Source organism: Poecilia reticulata, chromosome 19 (genome assembly GCF_904066995.2).
Source record: "Poecilia reticulata chromosome 19, P_reticulata-male-v2, whole genome shotgun sequence".
NCBI classification, from domain to species: Eukaryota; Metazoa; Chordata; class Actinopteri; order Cyprinodontiformes; family Poeciliidae; genus Poecilia; species Poecilia reticulata.
The window spans coordinates 1,990,423-1,995,978 of record NC_088848.1 but is presented as its reverse complement, the minus strand read 5'-3'; positions in this window follow the sequence as shown (position 1 = coordinate 1,995,978).

The following is a 5,556-nucleotide window of genomic DNA, read 5'->3' as shown; positions in this document are numbered from 1 at the left end:
CCTTACCACAGGGGCCGCGTTTCATTGGCTAATGCCCATTTCACGTCACAGCGCAGCTATCACGTGGGTTACCGGCTCACAAACTCATGCTAATGTACATTGTGGACTAGCAGACCGACAAAGTTTTGCGTCAGGACTCGATAAAGAATGGTTCTCCACCATCAGTGGAGTATCTGTACAGGCGATGTCAGGTATCCTGATCGTGTTTGTGGAACTAAAATTCACAGATTTCCAAAATCTGAACCGGAAAGCCTTGCTTGGATCAAAGCTTGTGCACGACCGTCGTAGGATCATTAAGAACAAAGTGTCTGCTGGCGTAAGTATTATTGCTTTGCTTTCTTTGTGTTTAGTGAATAAAAAAAAATAAAGTCAATAATAAACACATCCATTATGAAAACCTTTTAGCCAAGTACAGCATAATGGCAGTACCGATACAACTTCTACATCCTGAAGCCTGTCTGTTACAGCCTTACGTTAGCTGAACAGATCAATATGCAATGTGTACCGTATCTGACATACATTAAAGATTTTATTTCACCTGAAAAGGCTTTTTACTAAACTGTAATCGTGTTAGCCACGCTAGCACCGAGTACGGAGTATCAGGCCTAGGTACATTCGAACCCTCTAAACCATGAATGCCTGACTTACCCAGCTTTGTAAGAACAACAGGCATCAGCGATCTTGTCCACAGCTATATTTATGCTGAGGGTCTGAGGATCTGCTGTTTTCCTCATCGACTGGTAGCATTTAGCTGCAACTCGCACAATGTTGGAGGCATCGCGTGGCTCAAACATCTTGATGTCGTCTAAAAAGATGACATGAACTTGTTGGTTCCCTTGTCGTGGCTGATATTTTGTGAAAATCCGGCAGAAATGCTAAACTAATCGACTCAGAAATACTCTGCAGTCAGTCGAAATGAAAAATGCCATGTTTACACATAGAAGCTAAGCAACGCGAGGCTTTGTTTGTGAGACATGAAGTCACATGGGACTTTTGAGGGGCGTTTCTGGGCGGAGCTTGGTAAGGTCCATTGGGACGAACGGAGTTTGGAAAAGTTGCAAAATGCTACGGATAAAACCTCACAGCTGCTGATGTGAACATGTCTCATTAGCCTCTGAATATTTAGCATAAAGCTAAATATTTAGCTAGCAAACAACGTGTGAAGCTAAAGAGAGCTAAATATCTAGTTTAAAGCTAAACATTTAAGCTAAATACTTCACCAACTTGCTAAAAATCCAATTATTTAGCAAGTTAACTGTGATCTTGATAAATACTTAGCAAGCTAACTAGTTTAAAGCTAAATATTAAGTATTAAACTAATTAGTTTAATGCTTAATAAAGCAGGGATTTAGCTAGTAAGCTAAATAATTAGATTGAAACAAAACATTTAGCAAATATTAAGTTTGAATTTAGTCTAAAGCTAAGTATTTATTTAGCAAGCTAAATATTTCGCTTCAAATTAAATATTTAGATTCAAACAAAAATAATAAGGTAGCAAGTTAAATATTTGATATGAACTTAAATATTTAAGTTCAAAATAAATATTTAGTTAGTAAGCTTATTACTTAGCTTTAAAATTATTTAGATTCTAACTAAATATTTTAATTAGAAGTTAAATAGTTAGCTTAAACTATTTAGTAAATATTTAGATTTTGAGCTAAATATTAAGTTTGAAACTGTGATCTTGATAAATTAACAAATAACATTAAGAGGATATGGCTTTGCCAAATGAATCTCCAAACAAGCTAAATAAAAATATCACTGTTATTTTTTTGAAGCTAAATATTTAGCTAGCAAGCAAATTCAAAGTACTGCTGCAGATTCCTGAATGTGTCCTGCCTGCCGGGGTCTAAAATCTCTTTCATAAGCAGATAGATTATTATAAAACAAACAGCAGAGATTCCAGATCAACCAGATTAGCAGAAACCATGGGAACAAGGACATCTCCATTTCTCAGGTCAGTCGGTTTTTCCATCAGGGCATTTCTGGCTGCGTGACGCTGCTGTGCTGAGGCTTTTCTGGATATTCAACACCAGCTTTCCCTGCAGGCATCATGTAAAAGACATGAATGAATCAGAACAACTTGCTGACAGGAAAGTTCAGAAACAGTGTTTGGTTGTGTAACATTGAGAAAAGGTCAACAACAGGAGAATGTCGAGGTTCTGTAAACACGACCAGCACCAAACGGCCCTCCATCCTCTCTGTGTACAGAGGCTCTGTTTGAAGACGCTCCCATTGGCGCAGTGGTGGGAACGCTGGGAGCCGAACTTCAGCGGGAATCTGGTTCACTGGTCAAAGGATGGAGGGACAGGCAGGCAGTGTTTCCCTGCAGTCAAAGATGGCATTGTTCTGGACCCAGAGCTGGAAACAAACAGGTCTGCTGCTTCACGTAAACCTCCGACTGGCCATCCAAGATTTCTGTCTGAAAACCCAAAATCAGTTCTGGACCTTTTCACATTTCGCCTCAGAACAACAAACCTTAATGCGTCCTGCTGGGATTTCACAGAATGAATGTACAGTAATTATTATGGGATAAAAAACGTACCAAGAATGTTTAGTCTTGTTTCTACTGCACGTCTTAGTACACTTGAAAAAAGACAAAACCAGTTTGATAGTAACTATTCAGCAAGACAGAGGAGTTTAAGTTAGTCATTTCCAAATATTGTTTTTTTAAAAAGTTTTCCAAAGAATGTAACATGGAAATAATCTGTCAGTGGAATTAGCAGATAAATATTCAAGAATTACTGATTCAAACCCTTTGAGCAACCGGTTCCCCTCCTCGCCTGTGGGGGCGCTGCAGCAAAAAACACTGATGAAGAAAACACTAAGTGCAACTTCCTGCTTTACAAAATATAAATGGAGTAGTAAATGGAGCAGTGTCAGATATTAGCAGTTGGAGGATTTCTCTTTTCTCTTCTGGAGCCATTTCTCCTGTTAGCACTAGGCTAGCATGTTAGCTTTGGTTGGATTTACCCAGAATGCTCTGCACTGTAGTCAGCTTCCTGCTTTTGGAGCGGCCTCCGGTCCACTTGGCGTTCTCATATGCATTCAAACCGGACCAGAGTTCACTTCAACCGAACCGAGACCAAGGTTTAGAGGACCAGAGTCCGATTCACATTCACGCCTCCCCAGATGAACCGGACTTCCTGTTAAAGCGGACTGGAGTTGGGTCAAAACAACTGAACATCCTTACTAGTCTTTTGATGTAAAATGTAAGGCTGTCTTATCTAAACAGCACTGGAGGCTGTGGTTCTGATCCAGTCTGCGTTGGACTGCAGCTCAGGTCAAGTTGAGACCAGATGGTTTCTGTCAGCCTTCGTTGCAAGAGACGCATTAATGAAAGCATTCACACCGATACTCGTGATAAAATGTGCGGACGCTCATCCTGCAGCTTTAAACTTTAAACTCTGCAGCTTTAAACTTTAAACTCTGCAGCTTTAAACTCTGCAGCTTTAAACTTTAAACTCTGCAGCTTTAAACTTTAAACTCTGCAGCTTTAAACTCTGCAGCTTTAAACTTTAAACTCTGCAGCTTTAAACTTTAAACTCTGCAGCTTTAAACTCTGCAGCTTTAAACTTTAAACTCTGCAGCTTTAAACTTTAAACTCTGCAGCTTTAAACTCTGCAGCTCTAAACTTTAAACTCTGCAGCTTTAAACTTTAAACTCTGCAGCTTTAAACTTTAAACTCTGCAGCTTTAAACTTTAAACTCTGCTGCTTTAAACTTTAAACTCTGCAGCTTTAAACTTTAAACTCTGCAGCTCTAAACTTTAAACTCTGCAGCTTTAAACTTTAAACTCTGCAGCTTTAAACTTTAAACTCTGCAGCTTTAAACTTTAAACTCTGCAGCTTTAAACTTTAAACTCTGCAGCTTTAAACTTTAAACTCTGCAGCTTTAAACTTTAAACTCTGCAGCTTTAAACTTTAAACTCTGCAGCTTTAAACTTTAAACTCTGCAGCTCTAAACTTTAAACTCTGCAGCTTTAAACTTTAAACTCTGCAGCTTTAAACTCTGCAGCTTTAAACTTTAAACTCTGCAGCTTTAAACTCTGCAGCTTTAAACTTTAAACTCTGCAGCTTTAAACTTTAAACTCTGCAGCTTTAAACTTTAAACTCTGCAGCTTTAAACTCTGCAGCTTTAAACTTTAAACTCTGCAGCTTTAAACTTTAAACTCTGCAGCTTTAAACTCTGCAGCTTTAAACTTTAAACTCTGCAGCTTTAAACTTTAAACTCTGCAGCTTTAAACTTTAAACTCTGCAGCTTTAAACTTTAAACTGCTTTAAACTTTAAACTCTGCAGCTTTAACTTTAAACTCTGCAGCTTTAACTTTAAACTCTGCAGCTTTAAACTTTAAACTCTGCAGCTTTAAACTTTAAACTCTGCAGCTTTAAACTTTAAACTCTGCAGCTTTAAACTTTAAACTCTGCAGCTTTAAACTTTAAACTCTGCAGCTTTAAACTTTAAACTCTGCAGCTTTAAACTTTAAACTCTGCAGCTTTAAACTTTAAATTCTGCAGCTTTAAACTTTAAACTCTGCAGCTTTAAACTTTAAACTCTGCAGCTTTAAACTTTAAACTCTGCTGCTTTAAACTTTAAACTCTGCAGCTTTAAACTTTAAACTCTGCAGCTCTAAACTTTAAACTCTGCAGCTTTAAACTTTAAACTCTGCAGCTTTAAACTTTAAACTCTGCAGCTTTAAACTTTAAACTCTGCAGCTTTAAACTTTAAACTCTGCAGCTCTAAACTTTAAACTCTGCAGCTTTAAACTTTAAACTCTGCAGCTTTAAACTTTAAACTCTGCTGCTTTAACCAAACTCCATCCTGCTGCACACTGCAGCGCAGCTGGATTCCTGCGACGCGCCTTTGTCCCGAACCGCAGCCCTGTCATAACTGGACGTCCGTCACTCAGACGTGTTCGGCGAAAAGTCGCTGGCTCAGGCAGCGCTGGCACAAAGAGACTGTTGATGTGGTTATAAACACCACAACATGAAAGAGAAGCCCAGCAGGGGAGGGGTCAAAGGTCAACCAGTGGGAGGAGGCGGGAGGTCAGCGTCATCATCGTCGTCTTATGTCTGAGAATCAGGACTAATATGACTGGAAGTCCTAGTTTTAAAGATAAAAATTCTAATTTTAAAAACAAAAACAAATCAGATGAGGTTTGCATGGTTACGACAGTCAGAATGGATAAATCTGTATTTCCAAAGTGAGATTCTAATAAAAGTATCAAAGAAGTTGATATTTTTCCTGTTTTTTTTTTTATTGAACCGAAACACCGAATTCCACAGCACATCTACGTTGAGGTTGTCATAGTCAAGCTAGCATAGCTGAGCCATTTCCCTCCCACCCACTTTATTTTACTCACATCGTTTCCTGACCTCGTCATCTAGTTGTCATAATGTTGACAATTAGCCGCAGGGAACAGCGTCCATTTTATCTGTTGTATATCACAGGTACATTTAAATTTTTAATGTTATATTGACAACTTGAAAGCTAAAACCAATGCTAGTCTTCCTGTTAGCTGCTGCAGAGGGTGAAAAACCATTAGCTTAGGAAGACT